General features: G+C 36.8%; 1 pseudogene; it reads left to right on the top strand.

Moving 5' to 3' along the window:
• Nucleotides 1-2,494: 2,494 nt before the first annotated feature.
• LOC140161705 (dehydrogenase/reductase SDR family member 11-like) overlaps nt 2,495-14,327 on the top strand; it is a 44,487-nt pseudogene continuing 32,654 nt past the window's right edge.

Raw genomic sequence — 14,327 nt, 5'->3', positions numbered from 1 at the left:
ACGTGTTCTGTCCTTGGGCAAGACATTGCCTACTGGGGGTTGGGTTGGATTGGATGTTTGTATAGTTCTTTGTTTCAATGTGGCAATATTGGCGCTGATTAAGCTGCTGCCTGCAAATTGCATTGTGTGTGTTTAATGTACAATTCTAGCAATTTGACCTGCGGGTCACCATTAGAGTTTGAAATAAAACCTTCCTTCCTTCCTTAGTGCGGCACCCAATATCCCGATATTTTTTTATTCTTCAGCCTGAGTAAAGGATATTGCCCGGGGATATGACAACAGTATCAAATGCAGTACTGCAGTGGTGTGGGCTCATTAAACAGCTTTAAACGAGTAAAACAGCACCATCTGTCATATTTCATAGAAATCGAAAATTAGCAACAGATCTGAAGATCTTAAGGTCCGGGCGCACATCGTACATCATTTTTAGTGGATATGCCCCACGAAATTGAGATGGTGGGTCTTTGGGAACTGACGGCGTGCCGATAAAAGGGGAACTTTTGGAGCTGCGAACAATTAGTAAAAGGGGGTCTTTTGGAGCTGCGAACAGTAAAAAATCAAGGGTCTTTCTGGTTTAGAATCGCCTGAAATAAACCTGGAATATGAGGAATGAGCAATTTAGGGGTTTTTTTAGAGCTGATATTATCAAGGGTCTTTCAGAGCTTTATTTTGGTCACTTGAAATTTCGGGGGTCTATCGAAGCAGAAAAATCCAACAGGGGGTTCTTTTCGGAACATACCCGTATGGTCATATAAAAATACTCTGCCAGAAAAATTGTGCCGCGATTGAGTATCACAAATCGTTATAATTATATGATGTACAGTTGGTATTATAGTCTTTTATACATAGGATGCTTCAGTTTAGACACAAAAAAATATTTCATTGAAAACCCTCCCTCTCGGGTATTTCATAAAGGTAACCAGACTTGGGGTCACATTATCGTCTTTTAGTGGTTACGTGCTCTGTATAGGAATTAAGGACCCAAGTTAATGATCACACTCGTATTTCCGGCTTCAGCATATTTCAGCAGCATAGTTAGAGTTGAGTGTGTACATATTATTCGATTTAGCTTTACCCACTCAAGTCAGAAATGTCAGATCGTTTGGTTGGTAGGGTGGCTCTGGTGTCTGGGGCATCTGCTGGTGTTGGTGCTGCTATAGTTAAACGATTCGCTCAGTTGAACGAGATCTTGTGAGTTTGCGCCATACAAGAGGGCATTGCCGTAATCAAGACGGGAGAGAAACAATGTCCGGACGGCAAGCTGACGTGTGTCCTGCTGGTCAAGATAACGGCATATGTGGCGGATATTGCGTACTTGATAGTTGCCAGATGATACCAGACTGTTAACTTGTTTACACATGGTCATTATTTGAGTCAAAAATTATTCCAAGGTTTCGGATGTTACATGATGGTTCAATATGGATGTCGGCCGGCGAATCTTTAACTGTACTTTGGGGAGCTTTTGAAGGCTTTGGTATGACCCGGCTATAAAAAGTTCCGTTTAATCATTATTCAATTTGAGTTTGTTTTGATTCATCCATTCCTTTATTTCGGCGATGCACTGCTCATGTTTTGCAAGTGCTGTTTCAGCAGCACCTGCTATCTGTGGGTTGAAAGATTATTGTGTGCTTGGCATGCGAGGAGTCTAAAGTTCGAATCCCGGGGATACCAAGTGGCTTCATTGTTCATCTGATCTTCTCTCCTTATTCCAGCCTTTTTCGTTTTATCTTTTTAAAGATAAAACATTCCGATAGCAAAAGGCCCGGGCAAAAAGCAGTGTCCGGTGTTAGGCTTAATGTGTTTGTCCCTTCAAATTTTCCGACGAGTTTAATTTGTAAGAAGACTGCGCGTATTTATACAGCATATCTAATGATTGATCTGATAACCCTTAGTTACGGTAACGTGGTGGTGGAGGTGGTGGTGGTGGTGGTGGTGGTGGTGGTGGGGGTGGTGGTGGTGGTGGTGGTGGTGGTGGTGGTGGTGGTGGTGGTGGTGGTGGTGGTGGTGGTGGTGGTGGTGGTAGTGGTGGTGCCAAATGGTGGTGGTGCATGGCGGTGTTCACGTTGTTGCGATTTTCTTTATTTATTTTGTTTATTCATGTGTTTATTTATTTATTTATTTATTTATTTATTTATTTATTTATTTATTTACTTACTTACTTTTTCTAGTGTCATCTTTATAGACGATGGAGATTGTTGATGTTGTACGTAGATGGTAGTTGTAGCATGGTGTTGGTTTTGTTGTAATGCGGCCCATACACAATCAATTTGATTGGTCAATATTAGGGACCCTAGATGCAGGACTGGAAACAAATAATATTTCTCTTCAATATTATTGAAGAGATCTAATCTTCATCGTGTATGGGCCGCATTAATAGTTGTGGTGGCCGTGGCGGCGCGGCTGTGGTGCTTTGTTGGAGTAATTATTTAGCTGGTTATTTTATTTGATATATCTATTTGCTCATTTATTCTTGTATAATATTTATTACAGACACTTGGAGAAGAATTACAGAAGTCCGACGCATCTGGTTCCGTCCATGCCATTAAATGTGATGTAACCGAAGAGAAGGAAATCCTGTCTATGTTCAAAGAAATCAAAGAGAAATATGGCGGAGTTGATGTGTGTTAATAACGCAGGCGTAGGTCATCCAGGTACCATCATAGATGGGAAGACAGAGGATTGGAAGAATGTGTTTGATGTGAGAAATTGGATGACACATATACACAGCTAAATGATTGGTATCCATTGATTGAATAGCTTGCTTATTCCGAATGTAACATTGGATCATATTGAAATGACCACAATTTATAGTTTTATAACCATTACGTTTTATTTATCCACAAACTAGGTGGGTTATATTTTGATATAGCGGTCTTGAATGTCCAAAATCACTAGAAACTGGTGCGTACCAATCATTTTGATACAGCTTGAACTTCATGTATATTCATTTTATTTGTCGTCCTCGTTATCATCGTCATCATCATTGTCGTCATCATCCTCATTACCATTATTATCAACTTCCATCATCGCCCGGGGGCCACTAACATATATGTGACGTGATCGGATCCATGGGGGCCATGGGGGCTAGCAAAAATTGAATTACTGTAATTATTACATCATACATACAATAGGCTATCATTTACTGAAAACACCAAAGGTCTAGCTTAATTGGTTCTAAAGTTCTGAAGTGTTGTGATTTCTATTTTCTTATGTATTTTATTGTTTTTGCTGCATATTTTGACCTTTATCTCAGTTTCAAATTTGCCGCCTTTGGCCCCCATAGACCAGTTCATGGTCTGTACACATGCGTGACCAAAAAAAAAGTAAAAAGGGGTGGTTTTGTTTAGGCAAGGCAAGTTACGCGCTTGACGCATTAAGCATGTTAAGGGTCTAAAAAACACTGATTTTCAAAAAATAAGGGTAGTTTTCTGAAACTTGTTCAAGGTACCTTTTCAAATTTCGAATACAAAAAGGGTATAGTTGTTCATTTTACTAGCCAAAAACTCATTAGGGGGTCAATTCTATATTAAATTAGCTTATAAAGGGGCTAAATGTGTTTGTAGTAAGTATATTGTCATTATCATCAACAGCAGAAAGTTAACAACAATAACCATGATAACAACAACATTTATCATCAACAACATCGTCGTCATCGTCGGTTATCAGAGTGCGAATCTGTTAGATTAATGTTCACAAATCTCGTTTCAAATAATCTTAAAATGTCAACTTGTGTCCCTCTGTAGGTCAACGTTCTGGGGTTGTCAATATGCACGAGAGAAGCTGTTAAGTCTATGAGAGAAAGGAATGTGGACGATGGACATATCATTCATCTAAATAGGTAGACACCTGGCTATCATTTGTATTTTAAGCGTGTGTTTTTTTTAAAACCCAAATGACCATCGGGGATCAGATATGATAAACCATATTTCATGAAAGTGATAATTCTTGTCCCAGTGTTTCAAGATGAAAATTGCCTAATTTTACCGATTTAGGCATTTTGGCAACTTTGGGACATGTGAGCCAAGAATTACCACTTTCATGAAAGATAGTTCATCATATCTGATGCATGGACCAAATAGATATCTTCAACCTTCATCCCCGAAGTTTTTATTTCGTGATTCCACAAAGTGTTGCATAGCTGATGTCATTCATGCATGACAATCTGCTCTCCCCCTCCTCTTTTAAACATTAGCACATTAACACTTTAAACTTATATCATCCAAAAAATGAACTTCTGATCCACTTTAACCATGTTAACCCATATCTCTGCACAATTTATCCCTTACATATCCTGTGTTTTTGGATAGCTATTGTAGCCAAACAATCCTGTGGTTAAGAGGCTAGGAAATAGTTCCAAACATCAAATACCCTCGTTTGTATGCCTTTATCTAATCCTGTCCCACATGACAACTATTTAGCTCATTTAAGGGGAGAGTGAACTTGTAAATGAAGACCTGAGCGCAAGAAGACCGTAAGTCCACTTGGCCCCTCAACATGTATACACTAAAGTTATATAGTTTCTTAGGGTGAAAACATCACGAAAGGTTGTGAAAGATTTGTTTTGGCCCCTGAACATTACCAAACTATACGAAACTATACGCAACTTTAATGTATACATGTGGAGGGGCCAAATGGACTTACGGTCTTCTTGCGCTCAGGTCTTCAAATGTGATTTTCCAAATTACTTAACCTATAGACTTCATATTTGGTGGAATGGTGTATCTATTAATTTTTTTATCTTTTAATTTTCATGCAAAAAAAAATAGATTTTATATGCGGTTGCTATGGTAACGGACGCCATGTTTGTCTTTTAATGGGGGAGTCTGCGCGCAGTCTTTTAAAGTAATTATCAGTCCTATAGTGACCAAAATGTGGTAGGTAGGTCTCTGACATGTCTATCTAAACTTACTCAGAACGGATTTTTGATAGAATGTCAAATCAGTGCGCTGCGATGCGTTAAATATTGTAAAATCCACATTTTTAGGAAAAATACGAAATTTAGGTCGTTTCCATAGTTACGAAAGTTTAATTCCAAATTGGCTCTGAGTAATTCAAGATATATATAATGCCAATGACATATCTGCCAAATTGTAGATTGATCGGAGTTAGCATTACTGAGAAAAGCTGCGCGCAACCTCTCAACCTGCGTAAAATCGCAATTGGCAGAAAACATGTTTTTAAGTCTAGATACACTAAATATGCAAAACGATTGATAATTATGCAAATTTTCTATACTAAAAACATACTATTAACTGTGATAATAATTTTAACAATTAAAATCAACATTTACATTACAAATCAATGCCAAATTATAATTTATCTTTTAATTTGTTAAAAATCGACCCTTGAAAAACAATATAATACAAAAGAGATGTAATGTATATGTACGTATTACTAAATCGGTAGAAATTTGCGGTAATGATGGATTTAAAAAATTTAAAACACTTACAATCATTCATAACCAATAAATTCAACAATTAGACAGCATTTTACATTGAAAATGGATTTAAAGGGCATGTACAGTCCTCAAAAGAATTAAAGGATCAGTTGAATATAATCAGCATTTTTGACAACATTGGATATAATGATAATATTATTGATAACTAGCGGGAGACCCGCTAGTTGAGTAAACGGGAGCGGTTAGTAAACGGGAGTGGTTAGTAAACATGGTCAACGGTGATGATAATCATGGTATCTTGGTGTAGATTATTCATCCAGTATAGTAATGATCATGTTAGCTTGATAATCATATGTTAGCTCCTGTCATATTAAAGAAGCTAAACTTGAATATCCAGACGTGAATATCCAGACATGTGATAATGTTGTTACTCACTCAATCCCTCAGATTTCGTTTGAAACAGCTCGTGACAAAATGGTTGATTTTTACTTTATCCCAACAAACATAAAACATTAATGTTAGAAGAGGTTGCTAGGGAAAAAAACGTTTCAATTTCGGGTTATAATGGTATAAAACATGTAAGCAACATGTTTGCTAAAAGTTGCAGCAAAACATTTTAAGCGAGCCCGTTAATAGCTAGGCCTACATTAGAGCCAGGATTTATTTGCGGGGCCGCAGAATTTCCAAAATGTGGACTTTCAAGTTCCACTAAAGTGGGCTCATCCACCCCCTAACATTTAACCTTTTCGGGCTATAGGCCTACTGAACAGTTGCACGATTCTGTTGGCTACATTTTAACATTCCCTCTGAAAAGTGGACTTTTTTGCAAATCTGTCACCCAATTACCCCCATTTCATCAGCTTAACACCCAATGATCCCCCCGCTTTTGCTTTGACCAAGTTTCCAATTCTGAGGGGACACAGCCGGCCGGCTGCACGGCGCGCGACACAATGGTGCTTCGTGGCCATTCAAAAGGTGGCGGCAAAAACTTCCGAGTGTGCCCCCTTCCCAAATTCCTGGATCCGCCACTGACTCAGAGAAGCAGTCAGTCACGTACACACATACTTGTTTGTCTGGGCGTACACATACGTAGGCCTACGCGCGGTAAGCCAACATTAGGTGCGTCCATACCATGCGCCGCAATGCGCGTGAAACCATGTACGCGCAGGTGCGTGACTCGCCACTTACCGCGCGTGTTGGACATCGCTTGCATTTGACGCGTTTGCTGTCATGACCTGACCCATAAGGTTATTGACCTCAACGGCCTAGCAACCGACCATTTTTTTTGTTATTTCCATAGTGATTGAATAGTTTTGCAAAAATGAACGTTAGATGGTTTAATGGCAATATGTACCCGATCAATGTACGAATAAATCAGAGCTGAAAGTAAAAGCATCTCGGAGCCCGCTTCTGGACAAGATTTAGCGACTTCCTTTTATTTATATAGATTGTGCTTGATCTTTCATTACATCACTTGTTCCCTAAGCTGCAGACAAAATTCACTCATTACAAATATCCGCCATCACCCACATCGTGAGGAAAACGAAGGCCAAAATTTCGATTTTGAATCCATTTTTCAAACGTCATCACGGTCAAGGTCAAGTCACATATTGGGGTGGGTTTGTGTATGTGACGTGTGTAAGAGCCCAATACGTAACAAAATCCCACTACGTATCAATTTGATACGTATTGGGCTCAACCTCTTCTACCTAGAACAAAAAGTGGCAAAAAATAATTCATCCCGCCCAATACGTAACAAAACTAAAATTTGATTAAAATTACTTTATTCACACTCCCTCCCTCTGTAGTGGTTTTTGTTACGTATTGGGCTCTATACATTTTTTTGTTACGTATTGGGCTCCGGTTGTTTTTCAAGCAAATTATGGATATTATGTGCATGTGTTTTTATAGAAGTACTTTATATTGACCCAGTAACTCATTTTGAGTCTTTCTAGAACAAAATATTTGACAGTGTTTTATCTCTAGACTTGGAATTTATTTGTTACGTATTGGCCTCTGGTTATTTTAAAAGGACATTATCATGATTAAATGCATGTTTTTGTTATAGAATTACTTTATATTGACTCAGTAAATCCTTTTGAGTCATTTTGAGTCTTTCTAGAAAAACAATTTGACAGTGTTTTTCTCTAGACTTAGAATTTTTTGTTACGTATTGGGCTCTGGTTATTTTTAAAGCAAATTATGGGTTTTAGGTGCATGTTTTTGTTATAGAATTACGTTATATTGACTCAGTAAATCCTTTTGAGTCATTTTGAGTCTTTCTAGAAAAAAAATTGACAGTGTTTTTTCTCTAGACTTAGAATTTTTTTGTTACGTATTGGTCTCTGGTTATTGTGGTGATTAGTTGCATTTTTTGTTTGCTATAAACTTACCTTATATTGACCTGGTAACTCATTTTGAGTCATTTTGAATAATTCTAGAACAAAGCTGATTATGGTTATTAGGTGCATGTTTTTGTTATAGAATTACTTTATATTGACTCAGTAACTCATTTTGAGTCATTTTGAGTCTTCTAGAAAAAAAATTGACAGTGTTTTTTCTTTAGACATAGAATTTTTCTTGTTACGTATTGGGCTCTGGTTATTTTTAAAGCAAATTATGGTTATTAGTGCGTGTTTATGTTATAGAATTACTTTATATTGACCCAGTAACTCATTTTGAGTCATTTGTGACTCTTTCTAGAGTCATTTTGAGTATTTTTAGAACAAAATATTTGTCAGTGTTTTTCGGCTGGATTTTTTTGTTACGTATTGGGCTCTATACATTTTTTATGCGTTTTGGAGGTTACACTGTCGGAAAAGCTCTTTTATCCGGATTTTTTCGCATATATGGAAATGACTTGACCTCCGGTTAATATTTATCGAAAAAAGAAAACAATTCGAGTGGGTCTAATTTTTGTTACGTATTGGGCTCTATACATTCTTTATGCGTTACACGGTCGGTAAAGCTCTTTTATCCGGATTTTTCGCATATATGGACATGACCTGACCTCCAGTTAATATTTATCGAACAAAAAAAAAATCGAGTGGGTCTACTTTTTTTGTTACTTATTGGGCTCTTTACATTTTTATGTGTTTTGGAGGTTACACTGTCGGAAAAGCTCTTTTATCCGGATTTGTTCGCATATATGGAAATGACTTGACTTCCGGTTAATATTTATCGAAAAAGAAAACAATTCGAGTGGGTCTAATTTTTTGTTACGTATTGGGCTCTATACATTGTAAGAGCCCAATACGTAACAAAATCCCAGTACGTATCAATTTGATACGTATTGGGCTCAACCTCTTCTACCTAGAACAAAAAGTGGCAAAAATAATTCATCCGCCCAATACGTAACAAAACTAAAATTTGATTAAAATTACTTTATTCATACTCCCTCCCTCTGTAGTGGTTTTTGTTACGTATTGGGCTCTATACAATTTTTTGTTACGTATTGGGCTCCGGTTGTTTTTCAAGCAAATTATGGATAGTATGTGCATGTGTTTTTATAGAAGTACTTTATATTGACCCAGTAACTCATTTTGGGTCTTTCTAGAACAAAATATTTGACAGTGTTTTATCTCTAGACTTGAAATTTATTTGTTACGTATTGGCCTCTGGTTATTTTGAAAGGACATTATCATGATTAAATGCATGTTTTTGTTATAGAATTACTTTATATTGACTCAGTAAATCCTTTTGAGTCATTTTGAGTCTTTCTAGAAAAAAAAAATTTGACAATGTTTTTCTCTAGACTTAGAATTTTTTGTTACGTATTGGGCTCTGGTTATTTTTAAAGCAAATTATGGGTTTTAGGTGCATGTTTTTGTTATTGACTCAGTAAATCCTTTTGAGTCATTTTGATTCTTTCTAGAAAAATTTTGACAGTGTTTTTTCTCTAGACTTAGAATTTTTTTGTTACGTATTGGGCTCTGGTTATTTTTAAAGCAAATTATGGGTTTTAGGTGCATGTTTTGTTATAGAATTACTTTATATTGACTCAGTAAATCCTTTTGAGTCATTTTGAGTCTTTCTAGAAAAAAAATTTTGACAGTGTTTTTTCTCTAGACTTAGAATTTTTTTGTTATGTATTGGGCTCTGGTTATTTTTAAAGCAAATTATGGGTTTTAGGTGCATGTTTTTGTTATAGAATTACTTTATATTGACTCAGTAAATCCTTTTGAGTCATTTTGAGTCTTTCTAGAAAATTATTTTTTACAGTGTTTTTTCTCTAGACTTAGAATTTTTTTTGTTACGTATTGGTCTCTGGTTATTGTGGTGATTAGTTGCATTTTTTGTTTGCTATAAACTTACTTTATATTGACCCGGTAACTCATTTTGAGTCATTTTGAATAATTCTAGAACAAAGCTGATTATGGTTATTAGGTGCAAGTTTTTGTTATAGAATTACTTTATATTGACTCAGTAACTCATTTTGAGTCATTTTGAGTCTTCTAGAAAAAAAAAAATTGACAGTGTTTTTTCTTTAGACATAGAATTTTTCTTGTTACGTATTGGGCTCTGGTTATTTTTAAAGCAAATTATGGTTATTAGTGCGTGTTTTTGTTATAGAATTACTTTATATTGACCCAGTAACTCATTTTGAGTCATTTGTGACTCTTTCTAGAGTCATTTTGAGTATTTTTAGAACACAATATTTGTCAGTGTTTTTCGGCTGGATTTTTTTTGTTACGTATTGGGCTCTATACATTTTTTATGCGTTACACGGTCGGAAAAGCTCTTTTATCCGGATTTTTCGCATATATGGACATGACCTGACCTCCAGTTAATATTTATCGAACAAAGAAAAAAATTCGAGTGGGTCTAATTTTTTGTTACGTATTGGGTTCTTTACATTTTTTATGCGTTTTGGAGGTTACACTGTCGGAAGAGCTCTTTTATCCGGATTTTTTGCATATATGGACATGACCTGACCTCCATTTAATATTTATCGAAGAAAGAAAAAAATTCGAGTGGGTCTAATTTTTTGTTACGTATTGGGCTCTTTACATTCTTTATGCGTTACACGGTCGGTAAAGCTCTTTTATCCGGATTTTTCGCATATATATAGACATGACCTGACCTCCAATTAATATTTATCGAACAAAGAAAAAAATTCGAGTGGGTCTAATTTTTTGTTACGTATTGGGCTCTTTACATTTTTTATGTGTTTTGGAGGTTACACTGTCGGAAAAGCTCTTTTATCCGGATTTGTTCGCATATATGGACATGAGCTGACCTCCAGTTAATATTTATCGAACAAAGAAAAAAATTCGAGTGGGTCTAATTTTTTGTTACGTATTGGGCTCTATACATTTTTTATGTGTTTTGGAGGTTACCCTGTCGGAAAAGCTCTTTTATCCGGATTTTTTCGCATATATGGAAATGACTTGACCTCCGGTTAATATTTATCGAGGAAAGAAAACAATTCGAGTGGGTCTAATTTTTTGTTACGTATTGGGCTCTATACATTTTTTATGTGTTTTGGAGGTTACACTGTCGGAAAAGCTCTTTTATCCGGATTTTTTCGCATATATGGAAATGACTTGACCTCCGGTTAATATTTATCGAAGAAAGAAAACAATTCGAGTGGGTCTAATTTTTGTTACGTATTGGGCTCTATACATTTTTTATGTGTTTTGGAGGTTACACTGTCGGTAAAGCTCTTTTATCCGGATTTTTTCGCATATATGGACATGAGCTGACCTCCAGTTAATATTTATCGAAGAAAGAAAAAAAATTCGAGTGGGTCTAATTTTTTGTTACGTATTGGGCTCTTTACATTTTTTATGTGTTTTGGAGGTTACACTGCCGGAAAAGCTCTTTTATCCGGATTTTTTCGCATATATGGAAATGACTTGACCTCCATTTAATATTTATCGAAGAAAGAACAAAATTCGAGTGGGTCTAATTTTTTGTTACGTATTGGGCTCTTTACATTCTTTATGCGTTACACGGTCGGTAAAGCTCTTTTATCCGGATTTTTCGCATATATTGACATGAGGTGACCTCCAGTTAATATTTATCGAACAAAGAAAACAATTCGAGTGGGTCTAATTTTTTTTGTTACGTATTGGGCTCTATACATTTTTTTATGTGTTTTGGAGGTTACCCTGTCGGAAAAGCTCTTTTATCCGGATTTTTTCGCATATATGGAAATGACTTGACCTCCGGTTAATATTTATCGAGGAAAGAAAACAATTCGAGTGGGTCTAATTTTTTGTTACGTATTGGGCTCTATACATTTTTATGTGTTTTGGAGGTTACACTGTCGGAAAAGCTCTTTTATCCGGATTTTTCGCATATATGGAAATGACTTGACCTCCGGTTAATATTTATCGAAGAAAGAAAACAATTCGAGTTACGTATTGGGCTCTATACATTTTTTATGTGTTTTGGAGGTTACACTGTCGGTAAAGCTCTTTTATCCGGATTTTTTCGCATATATGGAAATGACTTGAACCTCCGGTTAATATTTATCGAAGAAAGAAAACAATTCGAGTGGGTCTAATTTTTTGTTACGCATTGGGCTCTATACATTTTTTATGTGTTTTGGAGGTTACACTACCGGTAAAGCTCTTTAATCCGGATTTTTTCGCATATATGGACATGACCTGACCTCCAGTTAATATTTATCGAAGAAAGAAAAAAATTCGAGTGGGTCTAATTTTTTTGTTACGTATTGGGCTCTTTACATTTTTATGCGTTTTGGAGGTTACACTGTCGTAAAAGCTCTTTTATCCGGATTTTTTCGCATATATGGACATGAGCTGACCTCCAGTTAATATTTATAGAAGAAAAAAAAAAAAATCGAGTGGGGGTCTAATTTTTTGTTACGTTATGCGTTTTGGAGGTTACACTGTCGGAAAAGTTCTTTTATCCGGATTTTTTCGCAAGGAGTTACTTGATTTGATCTCTAATTAATATTTATTTATTGAAGAAACATGAAGTACTGACTATTTCTTTTAAAGGCGCATATTGGAATGTCATCTTTCCCTGGGTAAGATCTGACACCAGGCCAGCCCATGGCCCGAGGGTAACATGAGTATGTTTGTTTTACCTTGAAGGCAAGGATAGTCTTGCAAATATGGGCTAACTTTCCCCTAGGCCCTAGGAGTACAAGTTCACAGATTTTGTTATGTTATGCGTTTGGAGGTTTGCATGTCAAAAATGGTGTTTATAGGATTTTTTGGTTTCATGGTTCGACTTCATTTGATATCCCATTAATATTAATCATAGACAAAAATTATTCCATTTGTAGGTGTTAATGTAAAAAAATGGTTTTATTCTGATATTTTTTAGAGGCGAAGCCGGCTGAAGCAATACCCGTGTAACAAATCGCTTGTTAAAACCATAGTGCAGTTATGTCCACGACAAATTCACCGTGACCTTTCCAACCATAAACCCGCTTAGTGAAGATTAAACCGAGATATGCAGTACTAAACCATTATAGCCACGTGATAATATAAATCCAAGACCGCTACGGTCGACTAATCCAATCGATAATGACGCTATAATTGACATGTACGGGCGGAGCTCCACTGACCGAGTTTTGGGGTATTTTGCAATGGTTTGCTGTCATTTACTCATCAAGGTGGTCCCCGTTATTATAAGGACTATGCTAATGATTTAAAGATTGACATGTAGAGAATAAACCATACTTGATTGACAGAAAGTACTAAGTTTGTACCTATTACGGTTTCGTGACGCCCCTCTTCCAAATGCGACCAAGCCAGGGCGGTCCGGTGAAGCAAAATGTGCATTGGAATAACACGGGAGTTTGGATATAGATGGTAGGATTTCTTTCTCATACAAATGTATGGTCCCTCGTTATTGAAGCATGTACCGGGTTGAAAATTCAGAAATTTTGAAAAGAATAAGTAATTGAAACATAGAGCAAGTACTAAATCATAGCTTTTATACTTTTTGATATATGACGCTAACTAGTTCATCTCCTATATCTAAAACACAGCGCTACCAGTAGGGGTCAATTTCCTATTGTGATTGCCCCTGTGATGTGTACATACATGTAGGCAACAATAACTGCATGATGCACCGAACAAACTTTGAGATGAGTGTTGTGTGAGATGTGTGCAGTCCCACACAGAGTGTCCTGGGCTGTCCCACAATCTTGGTTCGGTTCCGTCTTTGGATAATGGAATGATACATAACTAGAGCGGTTCTCGGGTTGCGCGGTTTTCGGCATACGCGGTTGGTGTGTAAGGTTGTTGGGTGATGGTATGGTAGTGGTTGTGTTTAAATGTGAGTTTCTTTTCAGAACCCTGTATGGGCGAAGCCTGGATGGTGGATGGGGAGTGTGGGGTGATTAAAGAAGGAAATAATATGGAAATGTAATAGGCCGCACAGCTGTGTAATGTTTATGTTTTACAAGATGCCCAGAGCACGGGTTGGGATATGGAAAATCCCCTCGTGGTGTCGAGTTCACAACAGGTGTTGGTATTGCTTTACCAAAACAACCCGAGCCGTGTGTTGGAAAATTTTTGTATGTTCAGACAGTTTTCTAGCAATGTTGACTGTACCCACCAAGTTTCATGCCCATACGACAGATTTTAGTAATTTGACCTCAGATGACCCATGAGTGACCTTGGATTACCCCAAAATGACCTTCCAAAAATGTGACGCTTAATGTTGACTGTACTCATCAAATTTCATGCTGTTATGACAGTTTTTAATTTGACCTCAGATGACTCCTGGGTGACCTCGGATGACACCGAAATGACCTTCCAATAACTTGACTCTAAATGTTGAATATACCCACCAAGTTTCGTGCCCATATAACAGTTTTAGTAATTTGAACTCAGATGCCCCTGGGTGACCTCGGATGACCCCGAAATGACCTTCCAAAAATTTGACTCTAAGTGTTGACTATACCCACCAAGTTTCGTGCCCATATGACAGTTTTTAGTAA

The sequence above is a fragment of the Amphiura filiformis genome, chromosome 10 (genome assembly GCF_039555335.1).
Source record: "Amphiura filiformis chromosome 10, Afil_fr2py, whole genome shotgun sequence".
Classification (NCBI taxonomy): domain Eukaryota; kingdom Metazoa; phylum Echinodermata; class Ophiuroidea; order Amphilepidida; family Amphiuridae; genus Amphiura; species Amphiura filiformis.
This window is presented reverse-complemented; position numbering and strand designations above follow the sequence as displayed.